This window comes from Haemaphysalis longicornis, unplaced genomic scaffold (assembly GCF_048455015.1).
Source record: "Haemaphysalis longicornis isolate Haplotype H1 unplaced genomic scaffold, Haemaphysalis longicornis Haplotype H1 scaffold_12, whole genome shotgun sequence".
Taxonomy (NCBI): Eukaryota; Metazoa; Arthropoda; class Arachnida; order Ixodida; family Ixodidae; genus Haemaphysalis; species Haemaphysalis longicornis.
In genome coordinates, this window is record NW_027526225.1 from 103779609 (window position 1) to 103793235 (window position 13627).

Consider the following 13627-nt stretch of genomic DNA (forward strand, 5'->3'; position numbering starts at 1 on the left):
TGGAATGGGACAGTGTCCCATTCCTCCCCACCATACGGCTGGTGCTGTGTCTAGCGAATAAGCTTCAATGCTGTGCCGCTTTAGTTCCGAAAGCAGTTATTTTTTTATTTGTTATTTAAAGTGCACAAATGCTTGGTGTCGTGATGTTAAATAACAGACAGGCTGTTTCTGCGACAGTTGACGTTAAGACGCGCTAAACCAACGGGGCATCATAAAATGCAATGTTTCTCCACTGAAAAGGTGTGATTACTGTACACATTTGCGAGAAGCACGGAATAAGCACGTGAATAGTAGGCAGCAATAGGAGGGCTGTTACGTGCATGCAAGAAAGTTAAGCGTGCTTGGTGTGCGTGAATATTTACATTTGCCAATTTTTGATCCATTTTCATTTTCAGGAAGATGCCGCGGGTTTACAAGAGGAAGAGTCCCGACAGAGCTCAAACATCGAACAATTTGATCCTGGATGCTGTGAGATTGGTGTGCGATGAAAATAAAAGTATAAGAGACGTAGCAGAAGCTTTTGAAATATCAAAAGCATCGCTTGGCTGAGCAGTGAAGAAGTACAGTGAATGCAGTGACACAGGTGGCATCATGTTCAAGTCCAATTTGGTCTGCGGAATGGTCTTCACAACAGAAGATGAAGTACTCTTGAAAGAATATTTGCTGAAAGCAAGCAAAATGCATCATGGGCTTACGATAATGCAAGTTCGTTCACTGGCGTACGAGTTTGCAACAGCCTTAAACCGGAAGTGCCCGGCGTCATGGGAACAGAACAAGGTAGCTGGAAGAGACTGGTTTATGGGCTTTATGGACCGCCATCCCGAGCTATCGCTTCGATCGCCAGAAGCGACCAGTCTGGGTCGGGCAACAAGCTTCAATAAGAACAACGTCGACGCTTTCCTTTCAAACCTGAAAAGTGTCTACGACCGATACAAGCTAACTCCGGACCGCATCTACAATTGTGATGAAACGGGCTTCACAACTGCACACAACCCACCAAAGGTAGTAGCAGCACGTGGAGAAAAGCAAATCGGTCACGTTACATCCGCAGAACGCGGCGAACTGGTGACTGTTTTGTGCACTGTTAATGCCATCGGAAACGCCCTGCCACCAGTGTTCATTTTTCAACGCGTGAGGTTTAAAGATTTTTTTTCTGAAAGGCACCCCGGTGGCAGGAAGCCTCGGTTTGGCAAGCAAGTCGGGATGGATGCCCAGCGAGCTGTTTTTGTTGGCATTAGAGCACACTGTGAGACATACGAAGTGCTCGAAGGAGGAACCAATTCTCTTAATTCTCGACAATCATGAAAGCCATGTGAGCATCAACACCATCAACAAGGCCAAAGAGAGCAGAGTCATCCTGCTGACCTTTCCCCCACACTGTAGCCACCACCTGCGGCCACTTGATGTGTCTGTGTACGGACCATTTAAATCTCGGTACAACGCTGCTTGCAATGATTGGCTCATAAATAACCCCGGGAAGACCATCTCCATCCACAATGTTGCACAACTAGTTGGATCCGCCTACGTATTAACGGTGACACAAAAGAACATAATCTCGGGCTTTCAGAAAACTGCAATTTGGCGTTTCAATTTCGAGCCCTTCACCTCGGATGACTACATGATGTCATCAGTCACTGACAGACCTGTAACGTCCGTAAACGGAGAGGTGTCAAGACAGACGGCCACCATCACCTAGAATACGGACAGCGCAAGCCGACTGGAAAGTGATTTGAACGTTGAGACAAACGGCCATGGAGATTGCAACGTCTCTACAGATGTCTTCCCACCTACTGTCGCCATTGCAGCCTCGACGTCAACTGCATCTCCCAGCCGGATTGTCCCAAGCGACCTAAGGCCCTACCCTAAGGCTGCACCGCGTAAGACAGGGCAAAAAGGAAGGAAGAAAGGTAGGACAAAAGTCCTTACGGATACACCCGAGAAGCATGCGATTGAACAAGAAGCTGCAGAGAGGCTGGCACGACAGAGTATGAAAAAAAAGAGCGCTTATCACAGCTAAGACTGTCGCCACTACTCGCCCAAAAAAGAAACGGAGACTTCAGAAGGAGTTCAGTTCCTCAAGTGAAGACGACACTGTTGCCGTTGCATTTGATGATTCCGGCAGTGACATGTCGGGTTCCGATAATGAGAGGCGGGACATTTCTGAGGCCGATTGCCCAAACGAAATTTTTCAAGTGACAAAAGGCGATTTAGTCCTTGTCAGATTTGGTAAGAAAAAATCTGACGTTTAGTACTCGGGTAGAGTCAAAAGTAGTGACAATATTGACGTCAGTGTCCAGTTCCTTCGAAAGAAAGAAGAGAGCTCAAAGTTTTACTTTCCTCCGCAGAAAGATATAGGGACTGTGCCAATGACGAATATTGTGATGAAGCTGCCAGCGCCAAAACCTATTGGGGGAACGAAGCGCCTGCAAGCTTGCTTCAAGTTTGATGTGGAACTATCGGCTTTTAATGTCCGCTGAAGACGTTGGGACCGATACTTTACTGGCGTCCCATTCCTCCCAAAGGATGTCCCACTCCACCCGAAGGGACGGGTGGAATAGGACAGATTTTAGCTGTTAGAAACTATTAAATGCAGAGCATTTCTTTAACTCACGATGTCACCCGTTCTAGGCGTCCGTAGTAGTCCGCATCGCTCGCAGGTGCACCCTCTCGGCGCGATTGTGGCGTGATATAAACGGGTGTCGGCGAGGCTGGAACGCACTCATCGCCGCGCTCTCTCGTCAGCCCCGCTCCTCCTCGCCTACTCTCCGCTCGCATCGCGCGCTCTCTCCGCGGTCGGTTCGCGCCCAACAGGGGGGGGCGCGCGTGTCGCGGGATCAACAACATCTGTGGCGTGATCGTGACGTCAGCATCGCGCACGTGTGGCGCGATCGTGGCGTGATAAAGGCGGGTGTCGGCGAGGCTGGAACGCACTCATCGCCGCGCTCTCTCGTCAGCAGTTGCCACAAGTGCAACAACATTAACGTAACGCAAACTACTTAACGCCGTGCGCCCCCGGAAATGCTCTGCATTTGATCGTGCCCCTCGCGAGGGGGATGTTTCTTATAACAGGAAAACGGCTACCGCTGGCGGGAATCGAACCCGCGTCTTTTTGTCCACCCGCTCCTCGCCACTCCTCCTCACCGCTGCCGCTGGCGCGGCTGCCTACATGCGAAAAGGGTAGCTTTCCCGCGCGACCTGGAACTTTAGATGGCGGATGACCGCGCAACACTGCTCCCCTAATGGAGGACGAAAAAGTTAGGAGACGGCGCTACCGGAGAAACGTGAAGCCTATACATAAAAAGTAAAATCGAAGTCGGCCCAGGCGTCACTGCACCACGTGACCCCACCTCACTGCCGCTGCGAGCTCTTCAATTTCGTCTGCTCGAAACTACTCTGCTGCCCGTTGTCGCAAAGCCTGCTATATGTTGTTTTTTTCCCACGGCTTTTGTCTATCGCACATACTCGGCACTCCTGCCCGCACGCGGGCATGAGATCACCGAGCAAACAAATGCAGGAAGGACGGGGAAAAGCTAATGCCAACCAAACACGAGAGATGCGCCGGAGTCGGAGACCGCCGCCGCCGCCGGCCCACCCGACCATGGAGGTCACATGCTGGGCCGACTTCGGCGGCTTGAGAAAGAGAAACGGCGGAGGCAGCGGCTTCAACGGAGTTGCGCTTGCGAAGGTTAGCTGCGTGACGTCATGCCGTCTCCTAACTTTTTTTTGCAGTTGCGCTAGAAGTGGCAGTAACCCGTGTTTCTCAGAATTTGCGCAGCTTGTTTCGACTCGTACTATAATCTATCATCCATCTTTTTGCGTTCAAAATAAACAAAACTAAAATTGCATTTGTGAAAAGTGTCCCATTCCTCGCGACTCTCCCCTACCCACGGCAAGCATCTCCGATGCAAATATCCTCCGCCACATTCCTCTCCACAATCACGCGGAAGCATTCACCTGGTGGCGCCGACAAACAGATGCCGACTGACTTCATCAGATATCGATTAAAGAGCCAAGTGGCAACGGAGTTGTCTCTACTCGTTGCTACTTACCAGCAGATTGATTCCGCTCCACCAACAGGAGTACAGCCACGGACATCAGGAAAGCACTCCATGGTGATGCATGGGTATGACCCATGAGGGCTGATTAGCGGACAATGCTTTCGTCGCACCGCAGTGGCGTAGCCGCACTTAGCAGCCCGCACGTACACATCGACCGGGGCCGCAGACAGTCAGCGCTTGCAATATATAGGCGCGCACGCGCGGCCACTTTCCGGTGCAGATCGTCGTCACGGCCTCGCGTGCGGATGTTGCCGCCAGGAGAAACCGATAGGTGCTCGCCGTTGTCTTCATCGGAAGACATCCCGGAAGCACCGCCTGCCAGCCAACACCTCCCCGAGCGCTGTGCTGCGCTTTCTCTCTGTGTCTCTCTCAGCATTACACTCTTTAGTGCAACGAATGTGTTCGCACCAAGCTTCCTAGCGAACGGCGATGTGGTATCGCTTTTTTTAGCCGTTAGCAACGTATGTAAAAGTGTCACAAAAATGGTACAAGACTGCTGAGTACAATTTCCGTAAAGGGGTTGCATGACAATTAAAGTAGTAAAAAATAGTTGTGCATCATTTGACTGCCAAGCAGTCTATATCTAACACGGCCAGCAGTTTTCATTCCGGTGACGCAGCTTTACTCGGCCCCGCCCTGCGCGCCCCCCCCTCCCCCTCGACCCCTCCTTCACAACTGTAATTAGACAATTTAGTTTCACGTACGTAGTGGCTCCACGTACGTAGAACTTTCACGGGTGACCAGTGTGCGCATACTCCGAACGGAAAGGGACTACGTGATTCTTACGGACGTGCGTGAGGTTCGAATTTTTACGTTACGGTGTTCACGCTGCTTCCGTAACACGGTGTAAGAATACTCTGACACCGTGTTACGTACGTAGAGTTGACCAACATGGCGGCGCCCTGCCCTCCCACTTCGCAGCAAAACAGGTTCGTTGCTAATCGCTCGGTGCGATATCGCGCTCTAAGCTGTTGATTTCGCATTCAACGTGCCCATTCTTACCCTAACCTGAAGTTTCAATCGACAAACAGCCTTTGTTGTTCAGATGGAAGAGCGATTCGTATACGGTTAATCCTGACGAAGTAGCGTTTGTTGTCGTCATACAACGGGCTCGCGAGATCACGAGTGGCTACAGCAGTATCTGTGTCTTTTAGTAGATGGCGCAAGGAATAACGTGCGGCTATGGGCGGAGAGCGCGTGCATGAAAACGCCCAACGCGTTGAGTAAGTCGCGTTGTAACGAAAGCGCGAACCGCGTGGAACGTTTTCTTCTAGCGAAAACGCGCCGCGAACACCGCCACAGGCGCGCTGACGCTGCCGCGTAATCAGCCGCACGCTGCGCGCGCCGCGGCCGGCTGCGGCAACATGGCGGCGGCTTCGGTAGCGAAGTGGTGTCGGGAGCTCGAGTAAAGTAGCTCGAGCGACCGCTTTAATGCGTTCTCTAAAATGCCGCTCAAGGCACGCACGAAGTTGCTGTGGCGGTAAAGAAGCTTATAATGTGTGGAAAACGGAACTATAAAACACCATCCGCGCCACTAGTGAAAGCGTCCAGTCAATATCTGCTGGGGTGTGTTAAGTTCGGGCTCCTCATTGAATTAATGAAAGCCGCCGGTGGCTCATGCATTGGCGTCGCCTCAGCTTGTATCTGTCAAGCGGCGTTCCTTTCATGCAACCGCAGGGACGCGAAGTTAGGGGCCGCCAAGTGCATGTTTTGTGTTGTTTCCTTTTGTGTGGTAAAAGACGGGGAACCCGAGTACCTTTGTTGCGTTAGTCAGCTCGACCAGGCAGTCTCAGTGAATGGCGAATGGGTGCACAGCAGTGAAAAAAACCCCGGCGCTGGGTTCCCTCTCGGACAGCGCGCATGCCGCTATTATGGCTTGCCCATATTGGGAAATGGCTCAGTCGTTCGTCATCAAGGTGTACGAGCTGACGGGAAGCGAAAGGATGCTGTCTCTTAGTGTCGAAAAGGCGCGCGCCGTAGTTTTTGAGGGTTTGCGAAGCCGGCGTCGGCGCTGTTCGTTGATGGGTCATTCGCCTCGGGAATACTCGCCTGGGGTTGAAGGAGCTCTTCTCGGTAGTCAGCGGCGGGAAGCGGCGTCCCTTAGTCTGGGAGGAGATTAGCCATGTCTCCCTCATTGTGCCGGCGAGCGCGCGCGGACAAATGCGGGGCGGCAAGGCGAGTACACTGTAAGATGTTAGCCGCGCGAAGAGCGCTCTAAGCGTTCGGCTTTGAGCAGGCGCCACCGGCTTAACGTAATGGTTTGACCACTCCGCATGGTCAGTGACTTTAGGTGGCAGATGTCTTGTATTTGCTTCTCTGTTGTAATAAGCTGCGCGGCAAACGCACTATGAGGGCATGAGAGAGCGTTGGGTCACGTGACCACAGGTGGTGACATGTGTACTATTGGTTGGTTCTTGTGGCCAATCAGTGGATCACATTATATATTTTGAGAGGGGTTTTCGCTCTTTCGTGAACGCCCCCTTTGTAGGCGTGGTTTTTGGGATCAAAACCGGCGTGTTGGGTTTTGTCCGGGGTCGGTCGAGAGGGATCTAGTTCAGTATAAATCTTCGCCGTACAGGCTGCTGCAGGCAGAGTGACAATGTAACCTTCATTCTGTCCTGATGTAAATACTTGGATTAATGTAAATAGGGTAAACAAACCTAATATCCAGCAAGGAAGGCAGCCCTCACCCCCCCTCACCTGCTGCAAGCATCGGACGTCGGTCATCGGAGCGAGTCGAGATCGTCCTCTCGGCTCGAGCATCAAAAGACATCATTATTTCGTCTTCATCATTCACCAAGAAGATGGAGAGGCGAAACCTAACTGGGTGGTAAGCCTAAACATCCGCGCGGAACCAGCCGGCTGTCTCGAGCGCTTCGAAACCACCGCCATGAAGCGCGCTCCTCCTCATTGGCGCAAGTCGCCAGGCTCCTCCCACTGCCGCATGCGACGCGCGTCAAAATCTAGCCAGGGCAGCTGCTGCCGCGGGCGGGGAATCGTCGACGCGGGCGTCGAAAAACGCACGCGCAACGCCGACGCTCGCGAATGGCGTGAAAAAAATGCTCCATGCGGTTCGGTCTTTAAAGGGTCTCAAACTACGTGCGCGTGGGCTACGTATTCGCCGAGAGATCGATATGTAGGTGGCGACAGCGTTGCGCTGCTAGTGTGAATGCTCCGCTGAGCGGCCCGGTAGAATGCACACTGTGGGCGCGCTTCGTGCGTTTTTTGCGCCGTGTGTGCGCAAGAAAGGCGCAGACAAGAGTGGTATGCTGTAGTTTGGTTCCTCAACCTTGAATGTGCCCCATTGAAGCGGCAATAAGTTTTCATTATTACGCCAAAAAAGCGGCGACCCATCGGGAATCTCAGAACGGCAGCAATTTTTACAATGAACTCGTATGCCTTGGCTCGTAGCAAGCTCGATCTTTCCATAGCTTTGAGCCTTCAATAAAATCATACATAGAAACAAATCAGGAAGCCTCGATCTCCGCAATCCAGTTTACAACAGCTGTTTCAATCGCTTTCACTGGTAGCATGACACATACTTGCATTTGTGGGGTGCACTGAAATGGTTTCTAAGAGCTTACAATATTTTTTTGTGTGTTCCAAAGGCTACATAAAATTACTGAATTTTAGCCGACTGAATTTTAATTTAACTAAAGCCGCAGCTTTAGTTAAATTAAATTTTAGCGAATCTGAAGGCAGGTTTGGTGAATAACGCTCTCGGATCACTTATTTAGGGCTTCGACGCAAGTGAAATTGCAAAATAAATTGCAAACGGGCTCAGTACAACCAACATCTCAAGTTTATCTAGACTTGCAAAGTTACAAGCAGTCTTACAGTGTGTAAACCAAGCATCTGGGACCTCACAGTGAGCACAGATTTTCTGTTACGGGTGCACTGTTGGCCATTTGCGTTCCTTTTAAAATCTAACAGGTACCAAAAGAACAGCGAGATGTGTTGGCATTCTTGCGTAATGTCGCTTACGAACCGTAAAGATGACAAATAAATTTGCCCTGTTGCATATGTAGTAAAACGCTCCCTTTTTATTTCTCGTTACGAAACAGCGCAAAGGGTTCCCGGTAACGTATACTTTGTGTTGTAAACTAAAGCTCGCTTTTGTCTTGGCATTTAATTCGAGAGTATTGGCTCAAAAAGGCACGGATAAAAGTTTTTCTGTGCATTTCGTTTTTTTTTTGGGGGGGGGAGGGGGGGAGGAGGGGAATTCTGCCAACGTTCCAAGCGCAGCGAGAAGAGAACGCATGTAACGCGAAGAGCCAAACGTTAGTTATCAGTATTACTCGCCATTGAAACTACGCTAGGCATCGTGTTCCGTAGCGGTGAAAAAGCAGTACTTTCGCAAAAACCGAACGGTTCTAAATAAGACAACACGCGCGTCGATCATAAAGGACTACAATAGCATACCTTTATCTCATAAACTACGTAACGCTGTACATTTAGATCGTTCGTAGCTGCGTTTACTTATTGCGCGAAAAATCGTCGCATGGGTTCGTTCTTCGCTTGCGGTTTGCGTGTTTGAAGGTTTGACGATCGGTTAGAATAACTTTCATTGAAAGTTTGACGCATCTTTAGCGGTTGCGCTTCTCTATATTTTCGTTAGGAAGGGGCGGTAATTTTTTGTATTGGGTTCTGCACGAGATATGTAACCAACCTTCTACCACCTCCCAAAACTCTTGTGACAAGTGACACGTTTTGCATACTTTTGCAGTTGTCAACTCGTCTGATAACATCAGATTCATGCTGCGTTCCTCGGTAACTCGATAGAGCACCTGAGGCAGTTTTTACGCTGAGGAATTAGAGGAATGGAATTGAACTGCCCGCCCATTCTGGGAGTGGGAATGGGCTAACTTCTGTCATTCCGAGGAATTGAAAGGAATGGAGTCATGGCAAGGTCTAATTCCTCGGAATGGAACTGGAATGGAATGGGGATGCCCATTCCGCAACACTTCATCGAAAGCGTGAATGGACAGCTGAAGAACCGGTTCCGGTGCCTGATCTAGAAAATGGAGGTTTGCCTTGAAACATCGAAGGCAGTAATCGTAGCAACGTGCATTCTGCATAACATCGCCAAATTTCGGAACGGTAATACGAAAATCCAGATTTTTTTTTCACTACTAACAAAATTAGCCTGTGATAATTCGCATTGTTTTCTTTTAAGATGACTCCGACGAGGAGGTGGATGTCAGCCAGGCACCAGGAGGAAGTGACGACGACGACGGCAGCTCCGATGGGCCGGCAGACTACACTGTAAACGCAAACTAGCCGGAAATGGAGTTTTAATCAAGTAATGTGCCCTGAAAAGTACCTATAGCAAAAAATGTACTCCCTAGGCATGATCTAAAGAAGTGGACGAACCTCCATGGTAGTACCGTTGCCCATCCGGGTAGCAAAAGGGAGGATTTAGAACTACTTAACACCATTTGTGAGATGGCGTTCCGTTCCTTGTATACTACCACGTCCACAATAAACGCCCTATCTGAGGTAATCATCTCAAGCGGGCGGTCGCCATGTTAGTCTTCTGTTGTCGCCGTGCACCAGCACTTCAACCGTGGCCTAATGCTAATTAGAACGAGTGAGCAGGACGCGACGGTTGCACGCAGCTACAAAACCAATACCGTACGTATATGTACCCGTATAGATGCTTCAACCAGCGCGATCACAGGCAGAGAGCGCGGCCGTGTTGTCTCACTCTGTTTATTTTGGCGATAGGTGTTGTCAAACTCTGCTGCTAACGAAGAGGCAGTTCTCGCCGTTGCAAACAATTGCAATGTTCATCTGCTTCGTTTGCTTGCGCATACATATACGATTTAAATTCTCGTGCCAGCGCGCCAACGCACCCGACTGCAGCGACTCAACTTGCCCTGGCGGCACGACTGGCTGCCCGGATGTAAACACCCTCTGTGCTATCAATGCTATCAACGCAGCGCGGCCGGTGCCTCGGCGCGGCCGGAGCTTCAAGCCTCGCCTTGGGCCGTCGTTTTTTCTTATTTGTGAAGGACTAGTAGTGCCATTAGGTGGAAAGATTTTCATGTGCCCCTGTCACACGAGGAACGGCCGCAAACAGCATTTGGATACGGCGACAGGTGTGGACAGCTCGCTGGTAAGTGGTCTTTCATCAGTCGATGCGTTTGTGAAACGTTTGGGTAGGGTTAACAGCGAAGTACCCGGGTACCCGTGCCGCTCACAGCTCGTACACGCAAGGGCAAAGAAAAAAGCGCACACTCGTATTATTTTACTTGTTTGTGGGTTTTGGGGTATGCGTTCGCATTCTTTTGTAGGCCGGTTTGTAACAGGGCATTCGAGATAAAATCGTTTGTCGCGCGCGGCGTCGTTTCAAAGCAACGTGACGGTTACTTCGTGCTGGCGAAAATCAGCGCAGTCAGACGGAAGCAGCAAGGAAGGTAGAGAGATCGGGAAAGAGGGCGCTAATATATAAAAGAAAGCGTAATGCAAGACGAGAAATATAACACAACCCGCCTGCATTTCTCCGAACTTCAGGACAGAGCCGCACACGGGTATACGTTGTCACACTCGAGCGTACGACGTCTAAAAGTACCGTATATATTTTTTTTTTTTTCATTTTTCAACGTGACCTGAGCCACTTATCTTCTCATTACCGCGCATGCAGACCTTATTGTGTCCGTGTTTGAGCGCACAGCCATCCTTTTGCGACATAAGAACCAGCAAACGCGAGAAATTGTAGAAGCCAGCCACATCAGAAAAGCTGGTTCCGAATGTATCAGTCATCCCTCTATCGCCCTGCTTAATCGAGAAGTCGCATATTTAGACGCACATTGAGCGCTATTTCGGTGCTTCTTCTGGGAATGCGTGTTGGGGGTGGGAGGGGGGTCTTAATCCATGTATGATGCGGTTATATTTGCTGATTTTTCGCCTTTCGTGCGCCTCAAAGTTCGTTTTGTGGTTTTGTTGTTACGGTTTTTTAGTATTTTCGGCTGAGTGCGCCGAGAACTGTGACGCATTGGGGGTGCGGCAATTGGGCGCTTGGGCATATAAAGCTTTGAATTGTGCAATAATAAACTAGTTGCGAGTGTGCGCTTGTGCCGTCTTCATGTGTTCTTGTCCTCGTTAATTTGCGCGCAGTTTATTTTTCGCAATGCATAATTACCAACTCGCCCAACTCGCAACCCTTTTACAGATCCTATACTCCGTAAAAATGAGTTGCCTGTCCTTTTAGGTACGGCAAAATCTCGCGCAGCGCATCATTCTGCCAGGGGGCCATATCCTAATCTCAATGCACACACTATGAAAGCAGCTTGCACTTAATGCGTCACATTGTCTATGCCTGAATAAAGTTCCATCTCTCTCTCTCTCTCTGCTGATAAGCATTTTAGATTCGCCCCTCTCATCATCATTCACTTCGTGGAGATGGCGGGATTTTCTTTCATAGCTTGTTGTCACTGCAGTAATTAATAGCAGAATCAGTCCTACAAATCACAGAAACGGTTCGTTTCACGTTGAAAATAATCACAGTAACACACTTTGCACCACACGGAGGAACAATCGGTTGCAGTGATGAGGCATAAGGGTAACTTGTTGTTAAAGGGTCATTGAAGACAACCAGCAAGTTGATTTCAAACGGAAGTCGGACCTCCGCATAGCCATTTCAGCATTGATTTAGTGCCAAGATGCCTTAAGTGCTGAGAAATCGCTGTTCAACTGCTCATCAAACGTGTCGCAAACACGACTGCAGTCGCTGTTTGCATCAGGATAAACCGGAAGCAAGTGAAGCAGCGGTGATTAATAGCAGTATACAAGCAACTGAATACAACATTACCACGTACCAAGCAGTTTGGTCAGTTCCGGTCGAATCGCTCATGCTTCCCCAAACTCCCCTGTCATTTGCCGTTCGAGACCACTAAGCAAAATGTTTCTCCATTGGACCTGTGATCAGTATTTACGCTTCACTGAAGAAAAACATTGGCCTTTTGAGGCCCCGCAAGTTTTGGCGTCGAACGATTTTCTCATGCGTAGCTCGCATGCTCCCTTGGAAATCGGTACTGCCACCCCAAGTATGGACGAGTAGCACCATCCAGCGGCAGCCAAGAAAGAAGTTGTGCGCGTCAGGCCACTTAAGCCCTTCCGGTGAAAACGTGTTTTTGCTAGTTTCAACCTTATTTTTAAAAAAAATACCAGGTGTAAGAGGGGTATAATAGTGTTCTCCGTGAGCTAATCTATCAACCTAGAGAGATTTGCATTTTAACTTCACTGTCATTTAAAGTTGTGCTCGAGTATATTGTGCGGAAGTAATATCTTTTTTATTGCTGCAAAAGCCACGATGGTTAATGTACTGGCACTTGGTTTTATGAAGCCTTTGCATTCCTAATTTAAGTACTGAATCTTCGCAGGGAACCTGGCATAACAATTTTATTACTGTGCAGAATTATTAAGTTCATTTAACCATAGTGTCTGTTTTGAATTTTACATGTGGGGCATTTTTTTTTTCTTTTTTGCTTTTTCAGGTAGATGTTCCTTTGACTCCCTGCCTGCATTCCGCGAACGGGGAAATTAGCCTCCGCATCGATGGCCAGAGTGTCTTGACTGCATCATCTTTACTGGGAGGACTGTGTAATCTGTTTGCATCGTTGTGGGTTTTCAACATTCAATATCCCAAGAAGGCACACAGAGCTCTAACGTTTGTGGAACATGCCTTTTGGACCTTGCCAGCACCAAACCACGTGTGAAGGATTTAGAACTAATTAACTTTTGTCGCATCAATATCCCTCACCAATATTTTATTTGTTTTCAATCCTGTAATCATTGGATAGTAGTTTGAAGAATTTCGTATTATGTTTCTGACGTTTTCTTTTTTTTTTTACTGAACAGGGGATATTTTATGGGCCCTTCTGTATGCTGATAATACAGCTATCTTTTAGTGAAGCAATAATATTAACCAACTAATATAACTTGAAACAATTATCTAAATAATGTTGGCAACTGGTGCCAAATGAATCAACTCAAAATTATCGGAAAAACACGAATTACATGGCTTTTTCTTCTCACTCTGAAGAAGCTGTCGCGATACCACCCATTCTGTTCTATATCCTTGCAATTAACCCCTCAGACTGGGTCACTTTTCTTGGCGCATTTGTGTCTTTATCAAAACGCACTTGTATTTTCCGCAGCATATTTCTCGTTCTTTATATTACTCATTTATCCATAGCCATCTCATTGCTGTCTGTCTCCTACATCATTTATCTCTTGTGCCTTTACCATCTACAAAATGCTCGTTACCTTTCAATATCAAATCGTTACACAGCTCTCGCTCATTTCACCACCAATTGAAAAAATTTTTTGTTGTTTTAAACCACTGCAACCATTTTTTTTTTCACTTTGTGTACTGAGTACTGATGCGTACTGATAAGTACTCACGCGTTCTCAATCCTCTAGTATTATATAATGATGTCACTTACCATGCGTTGTGTTTGTGCCTATATGTTTTTCGCGTATTTCCAGTTCTTGTAGTAATATTGTTTCTACAGTTTGTTCAACTAGCACACAGATCGCTCATTTCACCACCAACTGAAAATTTT

At 48.5% G+C, this 13627-nt stretch overlaps 1 pseudogene; it reads left to right on the forward strand.

Annotated features, from left to right (window-relative positions):
• The first annotated feature begins 399 nt into the window (after positions 1–399).
• LOC144161761 (uncharacterized) lies at positions 400–9338 on the forward strand (annotated as a pseudogene).
• The last annotated feature ends 4289 nt before the right edge of the window (positions 9339–13627 follow it).